This window comes from Pelodiscus sinensis, chromosome 1 (genome assembly GCF_052426305.1).
Source record: "Pelodiscus sinensis isolate ZL-2025 chromosome 1, ASM5242630v1, whole genome shotgun sequence".
Classification (NCBI taxonomy): Eukaryota; Metazoa; Chordata; order Testudines; family Trionychidae; genus Pelodiscus; species Pelodiscus sinensis.
The window spans coordinates 292,325,625-292,339,583 of record NC_143052.1 but is presented as its reverse complement, the minus strand read 5'-3'; the positions used below and the strand labels follow the sequence as shown (position 1 = coordinate 292,339,583).

Below are 13,959 nucleotides of genomic sequence, written 5' to 3'. Positions count from 1 at the left end.
ACAGCCCAAATCCCTGTACCCCAGTCCCTTGCCCCAGGTCACAACTGCCTCCTTCACCCAACCTCCCTCCCAGACCCCACATGTCCTCCTGCACCTAACCCCTTCTGCGCCCAACCACCATCTCAGTTCCCGCACCCCCTCCCATTAATATCATGGACCACTTTCCAAAATCTTGGGAGTGGCCCCCCATCAAACATTGCTCACCCTTGATCTAGATGCTGTTCGGTCATGCCATGAGGGCTGGGGACTGGATTTGATGACCTCTTGAGTGTTCTTTCACTTCTGGTATTCAATTATTCAGGTTACTGGATTACTGGAGATTGCTGGAGCAGGGAAGGTCTCCATCTCCTAAGTGAGAAATGAAAAACTATTTTGGGAGACCTTTTCCATAGGCCCATTTATTGCCAGCATAAACAAGAAGTGCCCTGTAGTTTGCTCCTGAGGAGGAATGAGTTGAAGCTCTCTGACAAATATAATTCTGATTTCAGTGGAAAGAGGAGTTGGTATATGCTTTCCCTCCTATTCTGTTAATTCCCAGATACCTGGATCTTGTGCTCTGGCTGAAGCTACCATTACATTAGGACATCAGTTTTGAGTCTCTGACCTGATGTACCCTTTAATCTACTCACCTTTCCCACTTCCAAGCTTTTTGGACATCACTTGTGAGGGCAAGGGTCTAGTGCTATATCTAGACCTGAAGTCTACATCTGACCGTATAGAGATTAGTGAGCTTAATTCTCTTGATAGAAGTTGTTTGGTGTGTGCTGAAGAGGTTTTGATGCAAAATAGAAAGCCGGAGCGATTTCCAGAAAGGCAGAAGGACATGCCACTAAGAAAATACAGATAACTCTGAATTGGATTCAAACAATAATACTTAACAATTTTGATCATTTCATATGTGGCCTAAAAATGACTGTCCTTGTGAAATAGTGTACAAGAAGAGCTGACACCAAAGCTTGTATCTCACTCCTTCTGCATGCTGAAGTGCTTTCCTTCTCAGGCTCTCAAAGTGGGTTTCAGGCTCTTACAGATTGAACAAATTACCCTTCTAGGGAACACTCTATTTAGGGTGCAGGCACCATCTGTAGTTTGGTGTCAGTGTGTGTGTATCTAGGATTGGAAGGACTATACTTTATAGGACTCTTCTTATGTGCCACTGTAAGAAGTAACTGCTAGTTAATGGTCTACAACAGGGATGGAAAAAGCTTGAAGATGATAGGGTGATATACTTTATAGTAGCTGGAATTCTTTGAAATGGCTGTTTACACAGGTGCTACATTCAGCCTTCTTCCCAATTGATGTTAGGAGGATTAATATGAATTCAGAGAACAAAAAGCTAACAGTATAAAAAGAAAGAAAACACGCCTGCCCCCCTTCCCTCCCCCAAAAAAGTTGTGCTGTTGGATTTCAAAGGGATAAAAAGAGCAATGACGGTTCTGAGACAAAATAATTTCTTGCATTTCTCGCCATCTTCACCACAAAGGAGCGTTATGGAGATACCAATCCTTGTCTTGCTCTTCTGTGGCAATAAAGAGTTTGTCTCCCCTGCTGCTGTAGCATGTCCAGTGATGCACTGTGCTGAGGGTAGAGTGCTCTGCCATTGACATAATTACTCCACTTCACCTCTCCCATTGACATAATGTGGTATAAGCACCGCTTTAAATAAATGTAATTTACGTTGCTTTTGATGTAAGTTGCATCCACTTTAGTAGTGTAAACAAACTCGAAGATTGAGGTGGTAACATAAATTGAAGCACCACAAGATGGGCTAGATCAAATCCACAATGCAAAAAGCAAGGCAGTGCTAGACCTAGACGGAATATGTGTAAGAGTTCTAAAGGAGTTCCCAGGTGAAGTGATTGAGCTGTTGACAAAAACAATCTCTCATTAGAAACAGCTCGTGTTGCAGAGTCACAGAACACTAGAATTGGAAGAGACCTCAAGAGGTCATGGAGTCCAGTCCCCTGCCCTCATGGCAGGACCAAGGACCATCTAGTGTGTGTTCAAGGGGATTGTAGGGTAGCAAAAGTTGCACCTATATTGTAAAAAATGCTGTGGCATTATCTAGTTGACTTGTAAGCCTTACATTTGTACCAGGTGAATTTGTTGAAATGACACTAAAAATAGAATAAAAACAACTGGACAATAAATATGATAGGGCCTAACCACAGTTTCTGCAAAAGATAATATATACCAAATGTATTAAATTCCTTGAACACAGCAAAATACAGACACTCCCTGAATTACAAATATCCAACTTACAAATATCTACACATACAAACAAAAACTGACCACTAGCCTTGGGAACAGGCAAGAGGCACATGTGGTGGCCAGAGGACTCATGAGGAAAGAGGACGGTTGCACAGCCAGCGGCTGGAGAGAAATGATGCATTGAAGGGGAAACAGTCCTTTTTCTCCAGCCACTGGCTGCACAGCTGACGCCTGCTCTTCCAGAGTTCTCTGGCCCCGTGCTCGAACCACTCGCTGCCTCCTGTTGGAAGGGGCTGGGTGCATGCAGCCTGCAGAGGAGTGCATGGAGTGGGGGCTGGAGAATGGTGCTGGGCTGCAGAAGTTGACAACAGAGGCCATGGGGAGGGGGAGGGGAAGGGGAAGGGAGAGGTGGCATCCAGGAGATGCCCATAAGTCCCTTTCAGAATCTCCACATACCTCCTCCTCATCCTCGAATTAAACCTGCCTTTCCTCAAGCACCAGCATTCAAGGTTAAATGAACTATTTCTACTATTTCCCGTTGCAAATATACAGTGTGTCAGCTACAATATGGGTTAAACAGGCTCTTGTAGGCTAGCTTGGGAGCCTAACTACCATTTATTACATTGTTTCTATGGGAAAACGCATTCCGAATTCCAAACAACCGACTGACAAACAGACATTTGTAACGGAACCCATTGGTAAGCTGGGGACTTTCTGTAAGGTGGATAAGAGAGCCACTTGACCTGGTTTGTGTTTAGGCTTTCAAAAGACTTGTGTTGAGATCCCTAATGAGATTACTGAGGAAACTAAACAGTTGAGAGGCAAAGTATTGTGGTTCCAGAGTTGACTAGAAGATGGACCACAGAAAGGATAAATGATGTGTTTTCTTCATGGCAAAAGGTTAACAGTGCAGGTGCTTCAAGATTCCATTATGCATCCCATGTTAAATATATTAACGTGGAAGGGTGGTGCTGAGAAAGGGGTAAAGAATGAGGCAGCGAAACTTGCAAATGATACATTTATTTAGAGGAGTTAAAATCAGAGAGATCTGTGCAGTGTTTCACAGACAGAGCTGGCAAATGAAGTTCAATGCTGACAAATGCAAATGAATGCATATGGAACTATTTGCATGCTTTTGGGAGTTCTAAATTAACTGTGATTGTCCAGGAAAGGAAGCTGAGCATAGCTACAGGTAATTCAATAGACACTTCTGGTCAACGTACAGTGCAGTCAAAAAAGCAAACAAGGTGTTAGAATGCATAGGCAATGGGATGGAGAACAATTTGGAAAATGTCACTATGTACAGGTTGAAACTCTCTTAGCCAGGATGCTCTGGTCCGGCAACATCCATGGTCCAGCACAGATGTTGGAGGTCCAGCAGTAAGGATTCCTATGGGGCTGGCAGGGCAGTGGGCTGACAGCAGGCCCACCCAGCGGGTTTGGGAGCCCTGGAGTGTGGCTGCCCAGGGAGCCCCAGTGCACGATGCACAGGGCTGCTCACAGAGCCCTAGTGTGGTGTGTGTGGCTGCTCAGGAAGCTCTGGCGCGCAGCTGTCCAGAGTCACAGCGCAGTGCATGTGGCTGCCTGGAGCCCCAGTGCCCAGCTGCCTGGTGGAGCCACAGCAGCGATGACTGCCAAGCAGGTCAGCAGGAGTGTGGGGCCAGCAGGAAGTGGGGAGCTGGCTGTGAAGTCAGCAGCCAGGCTGGGAGGCTGGTGGCAGGGGTACAAAAATGACCTCCCCTGATCCAGCAAAATCCCTTATCCAGGACCAGTCAGGTCCCGAGGGTGCCGGACCAGGGAGGTGCAACCTGTCTAATCAATGGTGCAGTCTCAGAAAGAATACTCTGTGTAATATTCATCCCATCTCAAAAAGAATATTGCAAAACTAGTAAAGGTTCAGAGAAGGGTGAAAAAATGATTAGGGATATATAAAACCAAGATTAAAATGATGGGGATTGTTTACCTTGGCGAAGAGATGAACGAGTGTACATGATAAAAATATATGAAATAATGGTACAGAGAAAGTGGATGGGGAGCTTTTGTTCTTCCTGTCTCATAACACAAGGGAATAGTCAATGAAATGGAGAAGTGGCACATTCAACTGGTAAAAGGAAATGTTTTTCTCCCCCCAAAGAATGCAGCATAGTGCTGTGTCCATAATGAGCAGCATATGCTTTGTTCACTGCTACTAGGCAGTGGTTCCTTGCCTTGCAAATTTTATCTAACATTCACTTATGGTCAGAATTTGAATTCAAATGTAAACTGGAAACTATAGAATAATAGATTTGGAAAATATTCAGCCCTTTCATTTTTAATTGGGGCAGTCTAGCACAATTCCCCCCCCCCCCCCCCCGGGTTATTCTTCAGTACATTCTAAAATGAGTGAGTCCTTAGTAGAATGATTCATAAACATACATTTTTATTTGCTCTAGTTTACATTGCCTTCTAGTTAACACTGCATTAATAACTAACCATACTAAAAATTGGAAAACTATCTATGGACATCTTACCATAAATTACTCGCTCCTGTGATCCTGGTGGAAGTGTGAAATCTTGTTAGATGATCTGAAGATTAAAATATACTAATATTAGTACAGGTCTTACAGTCATCTCAAACAAGTAAATGGCAAAATGATTACATCCCATGTGCATTTTTATGTAGGGACAGGAATACTTCACTGAGAGCACCAGAGCATGGCCTCTCAGTGTACATGCAAATGTTACAAAGGAAATACTGCATCACTGCTGATTGTTCAAAAGAAATCAAGTTAGAGACACACTTGAGTACCTTTTTAAGAAAAGCAAAAAAAATCAATTTAACATTGCTCATACCATGGTAGCATAAAAGGGACCCATTTCACATTAAATTGCTGAAGCCTGTAATAAAATGTACTGGTTAGTTAATGAATTAGGCAGCTGGACAAGGAATTTCACAGTGTAATTTTTTCCCCCCATTTGGCAATGGATATATGTCAGTTCTAGCTTTAGATCAGCCATGCACTTCTGGATGAAGAGAAATGATCACATTTACATATGGGTGATTCAACTCGAGTAGAGAGAAGTGTGAAGAGAATAACATGGTCAAATTGACGTACTCCCAAAGTGATAAATTTAATACCTGGAAAGATGTTTTCCTTCTGTGCTTGCTTTTAAACTGCAGAAGTTGGTTTTCAGCATGTCAGTCTTTCAGAACAATGTGGAAGACTATCTATTTTTGTCTTTAAGGCAACACAAATATTTTTGACGATGTTCAGAGCAACTAGCCGATATATTGAATTGACTATTGAAGGAAGAGTAAGTGTAACAGGTTAGCAGCACCAGCATCATCTTTTGCCTTCTGTTGGGTTCTGATTACCAGTGAAATATATTTTTCTTTGATAGGTGGTAAAGATTTCTGAAGGGGATGTGTGTGTCTGGTGTGACCAGCAAATTAAATGGAAAGCAGGCAAAAGATCGGTGCTGGATGTGTACTAATCTGAATTATTGAATGTCTGCAATCATACAGCTACAACAAATGGATTTTGGAGCATTCCCAAGCATGACACACTGAACTTGATGTGATGTGAGATATTTTGTGATGCTTAAATCATAAAAATTAAATAGAACAGAGTTCCAGAAGAATTAGGCTCCTGCTATTTGACCCCCTCGACTGTAGTGCATTCCGGAATGCGGTCCAAGGAATTCCTCATGGCAGGCCACAGTCTACCTCATCTTCAATCTGATGTGCAGCTTCCCGTTCAGCAGGTGATGATCCATCTTGATCTGAGCAGCTTTACACCGACTTGAGAGAGCACTGCACACTGGCTGGCTCTAGGCCTTGTGGGTTGTGCCCTCATACTGTACATAAGGATTATTGCAAATCTGTGACATTTTAAATATATTTACTGCATCCTAATATCTTCTTGCAAGCTGCTAATGTAGCCATTTGGTGGGCAGACTTTAGGTACTTCAACTTTATAGAGCAGCCTCTTTTGAAAAAAAAAAAAAACCCTTTATATATTGAGGAACACCATGCCAACTACCACGTGTAATACATTTTGCATCTACAGTGTGTCTTTCACTCTGCATTCTCCAAGGGTTTTACTGATGTGGGAAGCCCCCATTCTGCAGACAGGGAGACAACTGCATGGTGGTTGTGACCTGCACAAGAGTCAGGAGCATCTTGGAAGAGAACCTAGCTATCTTGAATAGTAGTCCCCTGCTGATAGTTACTAGTGTAACCCTTCTGCCAGGTGCTGCTGGCAGCAACAAGGGCCAGGTTCAAGATCTAGAGGTTCCTCTTAGCACTGCAAATAGAATTGGCTTGGGCCTCCCACCCAATGATCTGGGGAAAGCTGAATACCATCTCTCGGTGCATCTAGGAGGTGCCATTTCCCCACTCACAAGCACCGAGTCAGAGGATACCAAATGGGAATATCTATTAAAAGTGACAGCATTAGGCTGGGAAAATACTGCAACAGTGATTCAACTGTAAGTAAACACCTGCTCCACAGTACCTGGGGGAGTAGTTCTTTGCTTCTGTTTCCCACCTTGCTGTGTGAAGGCCCAATGGACAAATGCCTCTTTAACACACCATTCCTCTTCCCCTCTGCTGCAAACCACTCACCAAGTCAGTCAAGTCCCAGAATGCACATAAGGTTGCCAGGTGTCCGGTGGTCTACTGGACAGTACGGTATTTGCGCTTTTTGTCCAGTAAAAAAAATCAGAAAATACCGGAAAAGTGCAATGTCCAGCATTTTCCGATTTTTCCATCTGTGTGCTGGACGGAAGCCTGGCGTGGGCGGGGGGAGTGGCTTGGAGGTGGAGCCACGATTGGCGCTAGGAGCCTGTGATTGCACAGAAGCCTGGCAGGGGTGGGGGCAGTGGCTGGAACTCCCAGCCACTGTCCCCGCCCCCGTCAGGCTTCTGTGCAATCACAGGCTCCTAGCTTCAATTGTGGCCCCGCCTCCCAGCCTGGGAGTTCCAGCTGGGAGGCAGAGCCACGATCGCTGCTCTGGGCACATCAGAAGCCCAAAAGCCTAGTGGGGGCGGAGGGAGTGGCTAGGAGGCGGGGCGTGATCGTCGCTGGGAGTTCTCTACAATCATTTCAGCTGCAGGATAAAAAGGAGTTCTTCTAAATTCTTCTATAGCCTTAGCTTTAGAGGACTAGAAAACAATGAAAATAGCATGCACATTTGCACAATTATTTTAAGCCTCTTTACATAGAGATGATGTAGGATGAAGACTGTTTATAATATAGGTAAGTATTAAACATATCGGCTACGTCTAGACTGGCATGATTTTCCGCAAATGCTTTTAATGGAAAAGTTTTCCGTTAAAAGCATTTTCGGAACAGAGCATCTAGATTGGCACGGACGCTTTTCTGCAAAAGCACTTTTTGCGGAAAAGCGTCCGTGCCAATCTAGACGCGCTTTTCTGCAAAAAAGCCCCGATTGCCATTTTCGCAATCGGGGCTTTTTTGCAGAAAACAAATCTGAGCTGTCTACACTGACCCTTTTGTGCAAAAGTTTTGTATTGTTCAACTGCCAGATGCTCAATAAAGGTGGTGAATTTGGCCTAAATAGAGCTGTTAAACTTTGCAATGGAAACTGGATACGTCACAATCCTGAGCTGACAATCTGGGAAGGAGTAAGCCTTTCTGCTGAAATAGCTCTAGATGTTTTTGTTCCCTCTCATGCAATGTGGCTTTAGCATGGCGTTGTCAGCCAGGACTGTTTATTGGCTCCACAAGCAGGGAGTTTGGTTCTGGGTGGGTGAACAAAAATTCAGAATCCTTAGCTGGGATGCAATATTTTCTTGTGGCTCGATTACACACTGCTGGTATCATCACAGGGACTCTGCCAGAAAGATTTGGCAGCATCCACCAGAGCCTCATTGAAAAGCAGAACAATCGCCATGAAGTGGGTCTGCTGAGGGATATCCGGCTGCTTATGCTGCAGCTCTCTGACCTTCTTCATGGAATTCTGTAAAGAAACCATGATCATTTCATTAGCTCCTGGAAGTGTTAGAGGGACTCTAATGTTATAATGTTGATCTGTTCATAATGTTGTTTTGGGCGATTGTTGTGTACAGAATTTGGGTAAGGTGCACACTGAAAATGGTGATGGTCATCACTGACTGGAAAACAAAATGGAGATTACCATCAGAACTCTGTGGAAACATCTGGACTTGTTTCCCACCAGAAGTCTTTGTGCTCATTACCAACTTATGCACATGGCATGCAAAAGCTGTGCACAAGACATGGAGAGGCTTGCACCAGGAATGTAGATCTTTTGCACCCAGCCCAAAATTGTGCACACTACCCTACACAAGTTTTCCTGCCAAAGGTTCTACAAAGCACTGCACCCCAAGGGAGGGTGCGGTCAGTGTTCCATCTGTGAGGACACCGTGTGTCAGAGAGGGAGTGTCTACGCCACTGAAGGCCCACTTCCCTGTATCGAAGGATCAGGATCCAATGACAGTTACCCTTCAAGAGTAATGTCCCAGACTGACAGCGTCTCAGAAGGAAAAGGCATAAAGATCATTCACAGCTGCGATGGGTTCCCACACCACGCTATGGCGAAGGCTCAGCACTGGTGATCTGGGATACACCAAGCAGAAGTGTTTGATCTTTACCGGCCTCGGACCATAACATTGTCATCATCCCTGAAACACTCCATTGTGGTGAAGGCCCAACGGGAATCATACCAGAACTGCACCACCATTCATCATCAGCCTAGGCTCCTGTGGCAACAGGCTAGGATTCCACCAAGGGCAACTGATCCATCTGTGAGGGATCACTTGCAGTTTCTCCCTGAGGGCTAGTCTGAGCCAAAGGTAGAAGGTCACAAGCACCAGTACCGCCATCGGCGACAAAGAGACTTTTGTAACATATAAATATCTTATCTGTATTGGGGATCTTTCTGTCTTTCTTCTCTTCTGTTTTGTGGTGGGGGTTGGATTTGTTGGTTGTTGTTCTTGTTTTTGTTCATGCACTTGTCAATTTAAATTCTTACAATATATTAGTGAACTTTAATCTGGACTCCAAGTGTGTTTTTTTGGGGGGAGAGAAATCACCGGTGATCAGATACAGTGTCAGGGGCCTCCCTTCTGGTAACCAGATCATTTAACTTCATCAATCAGATCCCTTATCCTAAATTCTAAATTAATTCAAAAGATTCTGCTTGTTACTGAGACTCTGGGGTAACAGAAGTGCTTGGAATCATCAACTGAGGGAGGTCAGATGAACTGTTCGTTTGTAGAGTAGCCTCTTTATCTACCCTGGCTTCCTAGGTGGAAAGATCAAATAATGTCTGCATGGGGATTTCATTTGTTCAACTTCCTCTTTCCCTCACCATCACAACAGATGCAACCCTGATGAACTGGGAGGCAGGGGCCACAGGTAGGGATTTTGACTACTGCAAGCAAATGGTCTGGCCAAGAGGCATCAGCCTCCTCACGCTGAGGGCAGACAGGGATGACTGTATCCACTGCCTGCCTTTAATCTGTGACAGGACCATAAAGATCTTGACAAACAAGGTAGCTTTGCTTGTGTTGTATCAATCGACAAGAAGGGGTCCGATCTCCCTCCCTTTCTACTGAAGTGATAAAGCTCTGGAATGGGTGCATAGCCAAGTGCATCTTAATCCCAACAGTTCACTTTCCAGGGGGGACAAAAATAGGATAGCGAATGACCTCCGACAACTGTGCTTGGATTCTTGGAGTCTCAATCGGATCTTTACGGCTTAGGGATTTCCAGAAAGAGAGCTCTTTGCTATGGTTAACAACAGGAAATGTAACTAACCCCTTTTGCTTCAGATGGGGCAAGGGTGGCCCTTTCTCATTGGGGGATGCCTCCCTTGTTCAGTTGAAAGGTGATCCGCAGCCAACAGGATCTGTAATCGCCAGTACCTGAGGCAGTGCAGGTAGATATATCTATGGGGGCCTGCCAGGAGCTAACCTTGGTGGACCGGATCTGGCCTGTGGGCTGGTATTTGCCTGCTCATGATCTACAGCAGCAGTTCTCAAACTTCATTGCACCATGATGCCTTCTGACAACAAAAATTACTACACAACCCCAGGAAAGGGGACTGAAGTTTGAGCCTGTCTGACCCCACCACAGCAGAAAGGGAGGGACAGAGGGAGGAGGGACAAAATTGAAGCCCAGGGGTTTCAGACCCTGGCAGGGAGCCTTTATCTGATCTTGCCTCTCACAGCAGAAGCCAAAGGCTGGCCTCACTTTGGCTCCAACCCCAGGCGATGGGGCTCTGTCTTTGGCTTGGCCAAGAGTGACCCACTTTGGGGTCCTGACCTATAGTTTGAGAACCCCTTATCTACAGGCTTCACTGCATTCTTGAAACTGTCTGTGTCTGGCAGTACTTTGTGAAAAAGCCTTTGAGAAGTCAGGAGAACCCTTAATAGGTGATTGTATTTCTCTTTTTTTTTCCCACCACAAATCTTTCCAAGGAACATGTAGCTGTTGAAATCAGTTACATGGGGATCATCAGCATCTAGTCAGAGCGCTACCAGCCTTTACAATAGTACTTTTAATACAGCTTTCAGTCTTTATTTATAGCTCTTACACATTTCTCACCTGCCCCAGCCTTCACTTCTGCTGTGGTGGTGGCTTTTGTTTCCTTGAGAGTGGAGGCATTTATCTTTTCTGGAGTGTAGGTTAAAAGGAAATGATGAGACATTATGAGAGAGATAGCAAAAATAAAGAATTTTAAATCAAAATCTTAAACCCACAAATCTTAGATACATTTTTAAAAATGCATTTAAAAGAACTACTTGCTGAAAATGGTGGCCTTCATTTTACATGAATTCCAGAACCCCTCTAGTTTGATGACTGACTTTTTCCATCTGTGCTGCTGTAACAGCATCTTGTGGATAATTATTTATGAACATTACTCCTGTTACAAATTGTGAAGTACAATTTAAAGCAGCAATAAAAGCTGCAAAAATCATTAAACAATTAACCAGCTTGCTAGAATATTCACTACTGTGGATCTTGCTTTAGGAAGTTAACTAACAAACCTGTTATTAACCATTGATGAGGAGCCGTTTTGAAGAGATTATAGCTTAATTAATCTTTGTATTTAGCTAATAAGAATGTTAAATGAGTTCCTCGTTGGATCGGATTGTTAGTATAGAATGCTGGTCCCCTGAGTCAAAAATCTTAAATCAACATGGTATTAAAGTTAGCCATCCAACTAAGAGGCTATTTTAGTAATTTAAAATTAAAAAGGCTAATAATTTCATTAATAACTTGATAAGATTCAGTGGCTCTTTATGTTCAATAAAGAAGGTCTTTTGCCATCTCCTTCAGAAAGAAAGCTATATTCAAATCCTTATTTAGATTGACTATTTTTTTCATCAGTCCCTTCTGTTGCAGCATAAATTAAATTGTCACACTTATCTGTAGCAAACAGGCTACAATGGGGAGGAAAGTAGCAACCGAAGCCAGTGCTAATGTCATTCATTTAGCCTAAAAAAAAATTAGTTAATATTAGTAAATGGAATGAACATCATACTGACACATTTTGATGCTTGGAGTGACCGGGCTGTTCTGTTTTTTTCTTTTTTAATGGGAAGGTATCAGGACTTAGCAGGATGTTGGTATTTGCATTATAAACCCTTACTTTCAAAGGTTTAAGATGCAGTGTGTGGTGAAACTTATCTAATGCTTTGTCTTTAACTCCTATTTACATACGTTATACATCTTGGGGAAGAGGTGGAGCAGAATCCATAAAATGAAAGACTGGAAGGAAATAATTTGCTGTTCTTGAATAGTGTGTGTTCATAATTCAAAGCTGGCATGATTTAGTACTATTACACACTGCTAATCCACAATACTGAGTTAGGTCTTTTCAAATCTCTATTTTAGTAACATTTAAAATATCAAATCAGTGTATGAATGGTTTTCATTATCTTTAGTATATATGTTCCTCATCTATGTAAATAATTTATATAATGTAAAATCAGCTCAATTATGGATTTGCAAACTACAACTAGAGTTGAAACAGTTTTTTTCAGTTAAAAATACAGACTAACACGTCTGTAAATCTGTGTTCCCTGAGGCAGGTTTCTATATTCTTTAAAGTCTTGCCAGGCTGAGGTTTAAAGTTATTCTACAAAAGCATGAACCGTTTATAGAAAAGGCTGAAATCTTGTTGTTTAGTTGACTCCATTGTAACTAGACTTCGCCACTCAAACTGCTTTATATTCTTTCCTTGATACACACATAACTCTGAACAGCATCGATAAGAGTGATGTCCTCATCAAAGTAGGACTCCATCACATTAAGGACCACACACTCTTCAGTAGCTTTTTGCCCATATTATCTATGTGGAAAAAATTAAAAAATGTTCTAGCCTTAGCTATTTTCTTTGCATAGGCTGGAGGTGGCTCCTACACCTGGTATTTATTCATTAAACAGAAGTTTAATAGTAACTAATGTATCACATTGGAATAGCATAACAATACCTTCTCAATTAGCCCGTTCCTTGGAGACTTCTAAATATTGCCTCAATTCATTACTGACATCAAATGATCAATATACCTAACCAAAGTTAACCATACCTTGGACATCTCCCTTGAATTATTAAGGCACTTTGTTAGTCCTAAGGGACAACTGCATAGTTCTGAATAGATTCTTGTCCGCCCTGAATTTTATCATTTAGTAATATCAGTAATGCTTGCAGAGTTCCAGAACACTTCTTGTCCTTTTAAGGAGCAGTACTTAGATGGCCCCCAGAAATAATATCTCTGTGGATAAACGTTTTGTATTCTGTCGGCAGGAGAATTGGAATTAATTGGAAAGTCATTGGCTAACATAACATATTCCTGTGCCTTTATACTGACAGTCTCATGATTAATAGTAACTGTATGGAAGGAACGTACAGCTAATTTAGGGAAAGAAACTGGAATTCTCCGGAGACAATCCCTCATGAGTATCCACAGTTCAGCAATGTTATTTTTCACATCTCTCTTCTTCCTATTGACCTTTTAATGTACTAACTGAAGCTAATCTTATGTGTACAAGCAACACATCGACTTGCCATGTTTGTTACAACTAATTAATACTGAACCAGATGGACATATTCTGACCTATGACTTCTTCTGGCTTTGTAGATCTCAAACTGGCAAGCTTCCACCATAGAGAAGAGTCTAAGAAACTATACATAGAGATAGTAAATAGAAAAAGCTGGTAATACCAATTTATATAAAAGTTCCCGAAAAGGAAGTAGGATCACACTATCTTCAAATATATATTTGACTCATAAGGTATATGCACAGTTAAAGGAGTAAGTAAATAGGTTTGTTATCTTCATTTATTAAGTGAAGCTCTTGATATTAACAGAACATGGAAGGAGATTCTACTCATCTGTCAACTTACAGAAATAATTGTTTACAGTGGAAGTGCTTGCCTTACCTTATTTTCATTTCCACTAGTCTGTACTGCTTACTGACTGAGACCTTATTTGATTAAAATATGACCATACAGAGCATTGTTGCAATCACTGTTACCTACTTATATCAAAACTTGTACAAAATGTGTCAGGAGAGGTATCTACAGAAAGGATATGACTTGCTGGTTCTGAGTATTGTATTTGCATGCGTGTATCATTTTTATATTTGAAGTTATGAGCATTATCTCTAGACCTGTATTTCAAATATTTGCTCCTCAGGTAACGCTCACAGATAGTCAGCACATCTTGAAGGCTACTAGTCAAATTAAATTACTCATGAAGGGACACTTAATTGACA

The 13,959-nt window shown here is 42.4% G+C and overlaps 1 long non-coding RNA gene across 1 annotated transcript in view; it reads right to left on the bottom strand.

Annotated features, from left to right (window-relative positions):
- Positions 1–7,694: 7,694 nt before the first annotated feature.
- The window catches only part of LOC142826492 (uncharacterized), a 98,154-nt gene continuing 91,889 nt past the window's right edge, over positions 7,695–13,959 (bottom strand). Inside the window, exons 3-4 of the long non-coding RNA XR_012900661.2 lie at positions 10,784–10,852; positions 7,695–8,174 (exon numbers count right to left, since the gene is read on the bottom strand). This is a non-coding gene — a long non-coding RNA (uncharacterized LOC142826492). The remainder of the gene's footprint in view (positions 8,175–10,783; positions 10,853–13,959) is intronic.